Raw genomic sequence first — 13,387 nt, 5'->3', positions numbered from 1 at the left:
CATCCTGGTCAACATGGTGAAACCCCGTCTCTACTAAAAAAAATACAAAAAATTAGCTGGGCATGGTGGCGTGTGCCTGTAATCCCAGCTCCTCAGGAGGCTGAGGCAGGAGAATTGCCTGAACCCAGGAGGCAGAGGTTGCGGTGAGCCGAGATCGCGCCATTGCACTCCAGCCTGGGTAACAAGAGTGAAACTCTGTCTCAAAAAAAAAAAAAAAGAAAAAAGAAAAAGAAAAACAGTGGTGAAAGTGGGCCTCCTTGCTGTGTTCCAGATCTTAGAGGAAAGCCTTTCAGTTTCCATTCAGTGTGATACTAGCTGTGGGTCTGTCATATATGGCTTTTATTATGTTGAGGTATGTACACTCTATCTTCAATTTTTTTTAAGAGTCTTTATGAGGGGATGTTGAATTTTATCAAGCTTTTTCAGCATCAACTGAAATGATCAAATAGTGTTTGTCCTTCATTATGTTGATGTGGTATATCACATTTATTGACTTGTGTATGATGAACCATTCTTGCATCTCAGGAATAAGTCCCACTGAGTCACGATGAATAATTTTTTGAATGTGTTGTTGAATTCCGTTTGCTAGTATTTTATTGAGGAATTTTGCATCAATATTCATCAGGGGTATTGGCCTATAGTTTTCTTTTTTTCTGTGTCTTTGGTTTTGGTATCAGGGTGATACTAAAGAGAATGAGTTTGGCCTCATAGAATGAGTCCTTCCTCTTCTATTTTTCAGAGTAGTTTGAGCAGCATTGATACTAGTTCTTTAAATGTTTGGTAGAATTCACCTGTGAGGTCATTGGATGCTAGGCTTTTATTTGCTGGGAGACTTTTTATTATGGCTTCACTTTCACTGCTTGTTATTGGTCTGTTCACCTATTGAATTTCTTCACCTGGTAGGTTGTGTGTGTCTAGGAATTTGTCTATTTCTTCTAGCTTTTCCAATATTTTGGCATAAGGTTGTTCATAGTGCCCATGATCCTTCTAATTTCTTCAAATATCAGTTGTAATATTTCCTTTTCCATCTCTGATTTTATTTATTTGGATCTTCTCTCTTTATTCTTAGTCTGGCTAAGTATTTGTCTTTTTACTAATGTTTCAAAAAAACAATGTTTCATTGATCTTTCATATTTTTTAAAATTTCAAATTCTTTTATTTCTGCTCTGTTCTTTATTATTTCTTCAGCTTTGGGTTTGGTTTGCTCTTTCTTTTCCAGTTGTTTATTTGAAGTTTTTCTACCTTTTTGATGTAGGTATTTATTGCTATAAACTTACCCTTAGTACTGCTTTCACTGTATTCCATAAACTTTGGTATGCTGTGTTTCCATTATCATTTGTTTCAAAAAATTTTTCAATTTCCTTCTTAATTTCTTCATTGACCCACTGATCATTCAGGAGCACATTGTTTAATTTCTATGCGTTTGTATCGTTTCCAAAATTCCTCTTGTGATTTCTAATTTTATTTCATTGTGGTCAGGGAAGATGCTTGATATTATTTCAATTTTTTGTTGAATTTTGTTAAGACTTGTTTTGTGGCCTAACATAGGATCTGTCCTTGAGAATGATCCATGTGCTTGCTCAGGAAAGCAATATGTATTCTGTAGTCACTGGATGAAATGTTTTGTAAATATTTGTTAGGTCCATTCGGTCTATAGCGCAGATTAAATCTGATGTTTCTTTGTTGATTTTTCTGCCTGTATGATCTGTCCAGTGCTGAAAGCGGGGCATTGAAATCTCCAGCTATTATTGTATTGGGGTATTCCTTTTTCTCTCTAATAATATTTGCTTTATATATGTGAATTATCTAGTGTTGGGTGCATAGATATTTACAATTATTATATCCTTTTGCTTAATCCCTTTATCATTATACAGTGACCTTCTTTGTCTTTTCTTATCATTTTTGTCTTGAAATCTATTTTGTCTGATGTAAGTAGAAGTACTCCTATTCTTTTTTGGTTTCCCTTGGCATGAAATATCTTTTTCTATCCCTTTAAGTCTATATGTGTTTAATAGGTGAGGTGTGTTTTTTTTAAAAAAAATCCATTCAGCTATTCAATGTCTTTTGATTGGAGGTTTAGTTCACTTACAGTCAATGTTATTACTGATAAGTAAGGACTTACTACTGTAGTTTTACAATTTTGTTTTCTGGTTGTTTTGTGGTCTTCTTTCTTTCTTTCCTTCCTGTCTTTCTTTTAGTGATTATGATTTTCTCTGGTGGTATGTTTTAATTTTTTTTTTTTAATTATACTTTAAGTTCTGGGGTACATGTGCAGATCTTGCAGGACTGTTACACAGGTACACACATGCTATGGTGGTTTGCTGCTTCCATCCCCCCGTCACCTACATTAGACATTTCTCCCAATGTTATCCCTCCCCAACCTCCCCACCCCCTGCTATCCCTTCCCTAGTACCCCACCCCCAAACAGACCCCAGTGTGTGATGTTCCCTTCCCTGTGTCCATGTGTTCTCATTGTTCATCACCCACCTATGAGTGAGAACATGTGGTGTTTGGTTTTCTGTTCTTGTGTTAGTTTGCTGAGAATGATGGTTTCCAGACTCATTCATGTCCCTGCAAAGGACACAAACTCATCCTTTTTTATGGCTGCATAGTATTCCATGGTTTATATGTGCCACCTTTTCTTTATCTAGTCTATCATTGATGGGCATGTGGATTGTTTCTAAGTCTTTGCTATTGTTAACAGTGCCACAATGAACATATGTGTGCATGTATCTTTATAATCAAATGATTTACAATCCTTTGGGTATATACCCAGGAAAGGGATTGCTGGATCAAATGGTATTCCTATTTCTAGAACCTTGAGGAATTGCCACACTGTTTTCCACAATGGTTGAACTAATTTACACTCTCACCAACAATGTAAAAGCGTTCCTATTTCTCCACATCCTCTCCAGCATCTGTTGTCTCCAGATTTTTCAATGATTGTCATTCTAACTGGTGTGAGAGGGTATCTCAACGTGGTTTTGATTTGCATTTCTCTAATTAACAGTGATGATGAGCATTTTTTCATATGTTTGTTTGCTGCATAAATGTCTGCTTTTGAAAAGAGTCTGTTTATATCCTTTGCTCATTTTTTGATGGGGTTGTTTTTTTCTTGTAAGTTTGTTTTAGTTCTTTGTAGACTGTGGATATTAGCCCCCACCTTTTTTTTTTTCCAGGTAGAAGGAGTATTTCCATAGCCACCACAGCTGGGAATGTGCTGGGTCACACCTGAAGCTAGCATGGCTCTGAGTTTCACTCAAAGCCCACAGCAAGTTCTGCCTGGCTACCACTGCTGATTATTTGGGACCGGAGGGCTCTTTAGTCAGCAAGTGGTGAATCTTGCCAGGACTGGGTCCTTCCCTTTGAGGCAGAGGGTTCCCTTCTGGCCCAGGCGTGTCTAGAAATGTCATCGGAAAACTAGGGCCTGGAGTAGGGACCTCAGGGCTCTGCCCGTTACCCTATCCTGCTGTTGCTGAGCTGTTACTGAAATTGCAAGACAAAATCCTCTTTACTATTCCCTCTTCTCTGCTCAAATGGAAGCAAGGAGTCTCTGCTGGAGCTCGGAGCTGTATTGCCTCGGGTTGGGGATGGGTGATGCAACACTCCCTAAGCCCTCAAGCGGTGTCTTACTAGGTTGTGTGCACCCCAAGTCCACTGGCTCTGAGCCCATCACAGCACCAGAACCTGCCCAGGAATTACAGTCCTTGTATCCTAAACTAGAAGTCCCCAGTCTTTTTGGCACTAGGGACTGGTTTCATGGAAGACATTTTTTCCATGGACCAGAGGTAGGAGAAGGTTTTGGGATAAAACCGTTCCACTGGCCGGGCGCGGTGGCTCAAGCCTGTAATCCCAGCACTTTGGGAAGCCGAGGCGGGTGGATCACGAGGTCAAGAGATCGAGACCATCCTGGTCAACATGGTGAAACCCTGTCTCTACTAAAAATACAAAAATTAGCTGGGCATGGTGGCGCGTGCCTGTAATCCCAGCTACTCAGGAGGCTGAGGCAGGAGAATTGCGTGAACCCAGGAGGCGGAGGTTGCGGTGAGCCAAGATCGCGCCATTGCACTCCAGCCTGGGTAACAAGAGTGAAAACTCCATCTCAAAAAAAAAAAAAAAAAAAAAAAACGAAAAAAAACTGTTCCACCTCAGATCCTCAGGCATTAGTTAGATTTTAAAGTGTGCACCTAGGTCCTTTGCATGCACAGTTCACAATAAGGTGCACGTTGCTATGAGAATCTAATGCTGCCGCTGATCTGACATGATGGCGCTCAGGCGGTAACGCTTACTCAGACACCACTCAGCTCCTCCTGTGCAGCCAGGTTCCTAACAGGCCATGGGCTGGTACTGGTCCATGACCCAGGGATTAAGGACCCCTGGCCTAGACAGCCTTTCCAGTTTATTTAAGACCCTGGAGCACTTTAGCCTGCGGTGGCAGGGCTTGCCAGAACTCAGGTTCCAACCACTGGGATGAATGGTCCCCCTCTGGCTAGGGCTGGTTTGAATGCTCCCTCTGTGGGTGCTGGCTGACTTCTGCCCTGTGTTGCTTTCTGCTGTGAGCAGACGGCACTGAGTTCCAATGCAAAGTCCCATGTTCACTGTGCTCTCCCTCCCCTGAACACACAGATTTTCTCTCTGCACCATGTGGCCACTACCAGGGGATGGCGCAAGGGTGATGCAGGCGATTCAAGATTGTCTTCTGTACCCAATTCAGTGCCTCTTTCAGGATTGTGAAGTTAAAACCAGGTACTGTGATTGCTCACCTGATTTTTGTTCTTATGAAAGTGCTTTTTTTGGTGGGTGGATAGTTGTTCAATTTCATATTTTTGTCGGGGAGGGGGATGCTCATTAGAGGCATCTATTCAGCTGTCTTGCCCTGCCTCCCTCTCAGGTTTACAATTTTCAATAGAATGGCTGCAGTGAGGTGTTATAAGAAGGTAATATTTATGTAGAGACTTGAATAAGGTGAGAAAGGGAGTCATACAGACATTTGGGGAAGAGTATTTCAGACATGAAAACAGCATATGCGGCTGGGTGTTGTGGCTCATGCCTGTAATCCCAGCACTTTGGGATGCTGAGGTGGGCGGATCATGAGGTCAGGAGTTCGAGACCAGCCTGATCCACATGGTGAAACCCTGCCTCTACTAAAAAAATACGAAAATGACCTGGGAGTGAGGATGCATGCCTGTATCCCACCTACTCAGGAGGCTGAGGCAGGAAAATCACTTGAACCCGGGAGGGAGAGGTTGCAGTGAGCTGAGACTGTGCCACTGCACTCCAGCCTGGGCCACAGAGCCAGATTCTGTCTCAAAAACAAAAGCAAAAACAAAAAACACACACACAGAAAAAAAAACAAAAAAAAAAGCATATGCAAAGGTCCCAAGACAGGAACATGTTTGGTATTTTGCATTGAGACTGAAACAGAGTGAGTAGAAGCTGAGGTCAGAGAGGTAGCAGGGGCAGATCATGACAATTTACTGCTTTTGGCAATGACTACTGAATGTACAGGACTAGATAGCTCTTCGTATTTGGGGACAGTACTCCATAATGTAAGTTTTGGTAGGAGATAGAATGCCCTCAGCCCCAACCTTTCAAGTTGAAAGGACTCTCTCTTCACTTCCTGGTTGATAATGGAGCAAATAGAATCGGTTATTCCTATCCAGGACTTGGGGCCATCAAGGAGAAAAATAATCACCTGCCCCAGGCACAGGAATGGTGGTGCTGACAGCCCTGCAGAAACAGTGTCTATTGCACAGTGTGTACAGCACCAGTAGCTGGGCCCTGTCCAGAGTGTCCTTGTGATATCACTGTGGCTATGCCTTCCTGCCCAGCCGTCCTTAGATTCTGCCCATGTTCCGAGTTTAGTTATTTAACATTCCTACCTTCTGTAGGCTACTTGATAAACCAACAACAACAACAACAACAAAGCTTTCTGCTTAAGTTAGCTAGAATTGCTTCATATGCCTTGGAGCCGAAAATATTGACTGATACACACAGAACTCAGGATTATAACTCAAGACATTCTTTACAAGCTAATGTACTAATCAATGAGAAGATGGACATACAGGGGGAAAATAAACTAATGCTGGATTCATTACTACCACCTAGAACAGGGACTGATATTAAATTACCAACTAACGTAAAACAAGTCTATATAGTGTGGTAGCTCATGTTTCCAGAGAGGGCTGCCACACCATCTCCTATCTTGCACAACCTGTTATACTGTGACCCTGCCACTCCCCCAACAGGATGGGAATATGTCTCCTCTCCCCAGGCATCTGGGCTGGCCCTGGAACCACTTTTGACAAATAAAGTGTAGCAGAAGTGATGTTGTATAATTTCCAAGGCTGCGTCTCCATCTTGGAAGCCAGCTGCCATGTGAAAAGTCCCATTCTATGGGAGACAGACAACCGGAGAGAAGACTGAAGACAGCTGGAACACTCCAGTCCTGGCCAAACTCATAGCTGAATGTAGCCCAGTGAGCCAGCCCACCCAATGTTACATGAAGCAGAAGGACCAGCCAGCTCAGCCCAGTCCAAATTTCTAATCCACAGAATCTTTTTTTTTTTTTTTTTTTTTTTTTTGAGACGGAGTTTCACCCTTGTTACCCAGGCTGGAGTGCAATGGCGCGATCTCGGCTCACCGCAACCTCCGCCTCCTGGGCTCAGGCAATTCTCCTGCCTCAGCCTCCTGAGTAGCTCGGATTACAGGCACGTGCCACCATGCCCAGCTAATTTTTTGCACTTTTAGTAGAGACAGGGTTTCACCATGTTGACCAGGATGGTCTCGATCTCTCGACCTCGTGATCCACCCGCCTCGGCCTCCCAAAGTGCTGGGATTACAGGCTTGAGCCACCGCGCCCGGCTAGAATCTTAAGCTAATAAATCATTGTTGTTTTAAGCTACTAAATTTTGGGGGGTTTTGTTACTCAGCAATAGATAACTGAAACATACAGATATTGTCACAATAAAAAAATTTAAGCACTTAAGTGCATATAGTTTCAGTCACAAGGGTACAAAAATGTGTGTGTGTGTGTGTGTGTGTGTGTGTGTGTGTGTGTGTCCTTTCCTCTGTAGTAGATAGAACTCTCCCAAGCACAAAAGTAAGAAATGTAGACCATGGGAGAAAATAACAGAATTGAGATATAAATAGTTATTACTGTATTTAGATTAAATATAGGACAAAGACAAGTTGTGTGTGTGTGTGTGTCTGTATGTTGGGGAAATGTCAAGGAGATTTCTGGAAAAACTGAAGGGGAAGAAAGGAAAAAACGGAAAGCGATCAACAGAAAGGTTCACTTTTCTCTCGGGACTATATGCCAAGCTCAGGGCTTTGAACCTGAGAAGCCCTAGAATTAAGTTTATTAGACTAACCCATATTCAACTATGGATCATATAAAATGTCATTCGTCTACCACTACATCCTTCGGTAGGTATTAGCAGAAACATGATTTTGCCAGTTTTGCTCACTAAGCCATCCCCAAGTGACCAAAACTGGGCCTACTTCATAGGTAGTCACTGAAAACTTATGGCAGGAAATAAACACAAGGGGAAACGGAATATACTTAAAATTTTTTACCTGATAAATGTCAGAAGTGCAATAGAGTTCATCCAACTCAAGGTTTCCAAACTGATGACTGGTTAGAAGACGTGGAGTGAGTTTTTGGGAGAGCATTCCAGAAAGCTGAAAAATAGATATATACCATTACCAGAAACTCAAAAAGGGTAAGGAATGCTAACACTCCAAATAAAGCCAACATTGGTAAAAACTATGCATAAAAGGTTTTTTAAACCTATGTTTCTTAGCAATAGTTCCCTCTAACTTAGACCTCTAATCTTTCTTACCTGCAATTTTTTCTTTTTTCTTATTTCCTTTACTCAGAAAATAATCTTCATATTGGTAAGTATAAGACATACATGTAAAGAGTTCAGGCAAATAGAACACCTTACATGTCTTGGCTTTAAATGAGTTTATGCCTCTGGGCCCTACAAGAAAGCTTTGGTTGAGGGTAGCATGGCCTCACTGAGTGTCTGCAGTTGAATGTGCCTCAGTGGGTCTGGGAGGTCCAGCCTTTCTGATTGGGGGTAAGTCTGTGTCTTACAGATTTGTTCTTGAGCCCAGCTATTATCTGGGCTAAACAGCTTCATAATGAGCCCTATTAGCTCCCTTTGAGGAAATGCTCTTTTACAAGCCGGTGATAAGTCTTGGTAGTATTCAACTGGCCATTTCCAACCCATCATTCAGTCCTTTAACAGAGGTAGCATACGCCCTGTCTGAGGGCTCTCCTCACTAGACAGCCTTGACAACCAGGCTCTGCCAAACAGGCTGCATGGGAGGGGTGGCTGAATGGAATTTCTCCTTTGGTCAAATGGGATGCCAGCCTCCACAGCAGTGTATGCACAAGACAAACATCCACAATCCCTCACTTGTCTGTTCTGTACTGGAGTCAGAAAACCAACAAGTGACCTATCAGCCTCTGGAATGAGGCAAGTTTTGAAACGGATGTATTATACCTTCCTCAAAAGGCCAATGAGACACTGGTTGTGGATAGACATACTGAGCCTTTCTCCTTTTCATAAACCTCTGCTGCTTTAGCAGCTCCAGTACAATTTAAAATACTACTGATCATCAGAAGTACTAAAATGAGTGAGCTTTTTACCAAGAAGAACTCGGGAATGCTGTTTTGTTTAAACGACTTTGGCAGAAGCTACAAAGTTTACACATACGCTGCCTGCTCCATTGAAATGAACTCATACTCTGCCCTATCTTCCAACATTCTTATGGATAAATGCCCAGAAATGAACTCATAAAGTTGAATAATTTTTCAGGCTATTGATCCGTTGTCTAACCTTAATTTATCCTTTAGCAAATATCACTTATTGGTTGGCCCCCAGATTAAAAGAAACATCTTTTTGAAATGTACAAAGTCAAAAAGTTAAAAGATTTATACATCGAATCATATGGCATCATATCAAAATTAAATGTGTCATTTAAGCATTCTTTTCAAAAAGAGATTAGAAGGAACCCAAATGTCTATCGATAAAGGTTTTGTTAAATAAATTAGGATATATCCAGATGATTGAATACTATGCAGCTGTTCAAAAGAATTAGGAAGCAACACGTAAGGAAATGAACAGATAAGGAAAGGTTTCCAAAATATATTTTAAAAAATCAATTAAAAAAGCAAAGCTTGGCAAAGTATGTCATACTTTAAAGAAGGGAGAAATGTAAGAATGGGCGGGGTATGGTGGCTCATGCCTATAATCCCAGCACTTAGAGGGGTTAGTGGATCACTTGAGCCCAGGAGCTTGAGACCAACCTGGGCAACATGGTGAAACCCTGTCTCTACAAAAAAAAAAAAAATTTAGTCAGGCGTGGTGGTGGGCACCTGTGGTCCCAGCTACATGGGAGGCTAAGCTAGGAGGATTACTTGAGCCTGGGAGGTGAAGGTTGCAGTAAGCCATAATTGAACCACTGCACTCCAGCCCGGGCAACAGAGCAAGACCCTGTATAAAAAACAAAAAACAAAAAACAAAAAAACCCAAAACTAAGAAAGACATGTAAGAATGTATATTTATAATTTGCTTCTATGTATATTAAACAACTCTGGAACTAAGTATATGTAAGAAATTAAGAAGAGTGGTTACCTACAGAGTGAAGAAACTGGGAAAATGGGAGCCATGGGTTAGGGTGGGTTTCACTGTATAAATTTTTATGTATTTTGGTTTTGACTCCTGACCACATATTACCTATTTAAAAAACTAAATTAGGCCAGGTACAGTGGCTCATACCTACAATCCCAGCATTTTGGGAGGCTGAGGTAGGCAGATCATCCGAGGTCAGGAGTTCAACACCAGCCTACCCAACATGGCAAGACACTATCTTTACTAAAAATATAAAAATTAGCTGGGCGTGGTGGTGGGCATCTGCCAGCTACTTAGGAGGCTGAGGCAGGAGACTTGCTTGAACTCAGGAAGTGGAGGCTGCAATGAGTCGAGACCACACCCTGCCCTCCAGCCTGGGTGACAGAGTAAGACTCTGTCTCAAAAACAAAACTAAATTAAAAAAAAAATACATGTGTATGAGTCAAACTTCAGTCATTTGGTTTGTAGTCATTGGCATCTGTGGTGAGTTGATCACGTTAAAGGCAGGGATGATGGTTTATTTCTTCATTCCACGGGGAAGTAAGAGGCTCAGAGCCTCCAGAAAAGAAGTCGGGCTCTTCCCCCAAGTCTCCAGCCCACACAGAGAAGTGAGTGGGAAAAAAAGGACACACCCTTCTCCTTATCCCTGCTTTATCCACGTCCTCCCCAGGAATTTCAGTGTTCTTGAAAGTTTTTAACAAAAGCCCAAAAGATGTGTGCACTTGGCAAACATTTGTCCACTACCTAGTATGAAGATTTGAACATCAAGAGTAGTCGATCCCAGCCCTTAAGAGCGACAGAGTCCAGGAGTTGGGGCTGGCAGGCAGTGGCGTAGCACGGGTGGGCCCCTCCCAGGACAGCAGGGGAGCAGCTACTGCAGCCTTTGAATGTGAATATGTGTCTGGGTCGGGAGAGGTGTATCGCAGGCGTAGGCGATGGGGAAAGTTTTTTCAGCAGGACAGGTGAGCTGAGTTTTATAAGACTACCAGGAGTAAAGTGAAAAGGAAGGCGGCAGGGGATTCCAGGGAGAGATGGTCACAGATTCAGGATCCTCCCGGGAGGGCAGAGAAATTGCAATGGGAGAACAGGAGAGGGAGACCAGATTCTGAAGGACACTGTATGTCAGGCTAAGGAATTTGGATTCTGACTTAGACACTAAGGGGACTAATATATTCGGTTTGGATTGTGACGATAGGTGAACCTCGAGATGCTGAAAATTCAAGGCACCACTGAAAGAGGGACATGTAATAATTTGCCTGTGAATTATTGCTTATGATTGTGATTGATTGCCCTATAATGTACAAGAGACTTATTAGGTTCTGGAAATACAATATGCGCAATATTTCGTATTATTATTTTTGAGAAAGAAGTCAGCAAACAGTTGTTCTTGGTCAGAGTGCTAAAAGAAAACAGATGCACATTTAAAGGAAGACAATTCTTGGAAGGTTTATTTACAGAGGAACACAACAAAGTTGGGCATAGGGCAAAGTCCCTGCAAGGGATACTGTAGTAACCTGCGTTTGTAGCATCCTGGCTGATAACCTGCATTTGTAGCATCCTGGTCCAAATGGAAAAGGGCAGGGAACTCATCCCCGAGTCAAGGAGTGAGAGAGCTGTGTAAAACAGGCCAGTGCAGAGGAGCAGTGACGTAGCCAGCCCGAGGGGTCTCGCAGGGAGCAAACCAGGGCAAGAAATATTCTGAACTCCCTCCCCTCCCTCCTTCTCATTTTCCAACAGTCAGAGGGCTCAGAGGCCCAGACATGTGGGTCAGTCTTCAGGACACAGAAGGAGGGAGCATGGGTCTAGATGGGCAAATGAAAGGTATCTGACACACGTAAGTACATTTCCCTTAACTTATCCTTTCTTGTGCCCACCCCTGCAAAGAAAAACAAAAGAGAAAAATTTGCTAGGCAAGTACGTAAGTTAGAAAAAGTCAGCCACTGTTAACACACTGACCTTAAAATGTATGACGTTCAAATACTGTAGACTTTATTTCTTGTTCATGTAACAGTACTGGGTACACCTCAACGGCCAGCAGCATGCCTCCTTCATGTAGTTATTTGGACACCCGGGCTGATGGAGGCCCTGCTGTTTATAACTGGTGGCTTTCAAGCTTTCAGGATTGCCCCTGGGGTCATCTTCATTCCAGCCAGCTGCAAAGAGCAAAGAGGAACAAGCATGGGAAGTTGTAATGAGCCAGACCTGGAAGATGTGGTACTCATCACTCCGGCACATCCCATTGGCTGGACTCAGCTGCATGGCCACTCCTCCCTGCCAGAGGGGCTGGCAGGGGTCCCCAAACTTTTTACACAGGGGGCCAGTCAAAATGTATATCAAAATGTATAGATTCTTTATTTTACTTTCCTTACAGTGAAACCTCTTTCTGCTTCCAATTTATTCCTCGTATTTGATGGTTGTCATCTTCCCATAATGTATGGGAATGAGCCCAGTCGGGTCCTTGAAAGTTGTTAGGAGCACATCAGAAATAGACACTACTGGCTGGGCATAGTGGCTTATACCTGTAATCCCAGCACTTTGGGAGGCCGAGGCGGGAGATCACTTGAGGTTGGGAGTTCGAGACCAGCCTGGCCAACGTGGTGAAGCCACATCTCTACTAAAAATACAAAAATCAGTTGGGCATGGTGGCACATGCCTGTAATCCCAGCGACTCAGGAGGCTGAGGCAGGAGAATCGCTTGAACCAGGGAGGTGGAGGTTGCACTGAGCCAAGATCATACCACAGCACTCCAGCCTACCAATAATAAAAAAAGTTGACAGTGTAAGAGGAAGAAAACTCATCTGTTTAGACAACCTGGAAGTATGGTTATGGAATTGTGACAGAGCCCATCATGAATCCATTAACAGCATGAATCATCTCTATGACTTTTAACACATCAGCTGTCCTCTTGGAGCTCCCGAACACAGCAATTCACCCCTTTTACGTGGGTTGCTGTGTGCTATACTGCACCTATCAGAGAGAACTGTACATATATACCCATTTAAAGGTCTGTCCCCATCTTGAGAGCAGGTTCCCACTTTTTGGCTTTTATAAATCCTTAGCCTCTAATGTATTACAAAGCACATGCAGGCAATATTTTGAAAGAAAGAAAGAAAGAAAGAATGAGCATTAATTAGTACAGTTTTATTTTGGGTCTCCAGAAATACTGACAGATGTAGTCATACTCATTATCTTTAAACTTCACATTGACATGTAAGCCCATTTCAGCTTTCCATTTGGTAAAAAAAACAGTAAGCAACCAAAAATGGCTTGTGTCCTGGGATCCCTGTCTTCTTTTTTTTTTTTTTTAAAGGAGACTAGTTGTGGCAATCATTACAGCCTGCCTTCACTTTTATTCAAGCATGTTACAGAAGGTACAAACATACCCTAACAATTCAAATGAAGTTATAACAAAGAAATTAAGCAAGTGAAGAAAGAACATATTTGATTTGCAGACAGGTTTCAGGCAGTAGCGACATAACAAAGCACCATTTCATAGGTGTTTGCCAAACTGTTAATAGTAATACCATCGTTCTTTATATAAACAAATTAATAGTTTGGTTTTGATTAAGCAATTGGTGATTAAAAGATACTTTTATGTAACTCTGTGGTAAGTACATCACAGCTTATAGAAGCAATAGGAAGGCCGGGTGTGGTGGCTCACTCCTGTAACCCTAGCACTTTGGGAGGCCAAGGTGGGTGGATCACTAGAGGTCAGGAGTTCAAGACCAGCCTGGCCAACATGG

At 42.4% G+C, this 13,387-nt stretch overlaps 1 protein-coding gene across 1 annotated transcript in view; it reads right to left on the bottom strand.

Moving 5' to 3' along the window:
• The window catches only part of DDHD1 (DDHD domain containing 1), a 197,430-nt gene that overhangs the window by 32,824 nt on the left and 151,219 nt on the right, over positions 1-13,387 (bottom strand). The window contains exons 18-19 of the transcript XR_012516317.1: positions 11,601-11,797; positions 7,579-7,683 (exon numbers count right to left, since the gene is read on the bottom strand). The gene's annotated coding sequence lies outside the window, so the exon portion shown is untranslated. The remainder of the gene's footprint in view (positions 1-7,578; positions 7,684-11,600; positions 11,798-13,387) is intronic.

The sequence above is a fragment of the Saimiri boliviensis genome, chromosome 2 (genome assembly GCF_048565385.1).
Source record: "Saimiri boliviensis isolate mSaiBol1 chromosome 2, mSaiBol1.pri, whole genome shotgun sequence".
In the NCBI taxonomy this organism is placed as follows: Eukaryota; Metazoa; Chordata; class Mammalia; order Primates; family Cebidae; genus Saimiri; species Saimiri boliviensis.
This window is presented reverse-complemented; position numbering and strand designations above follow the sequence as displayed.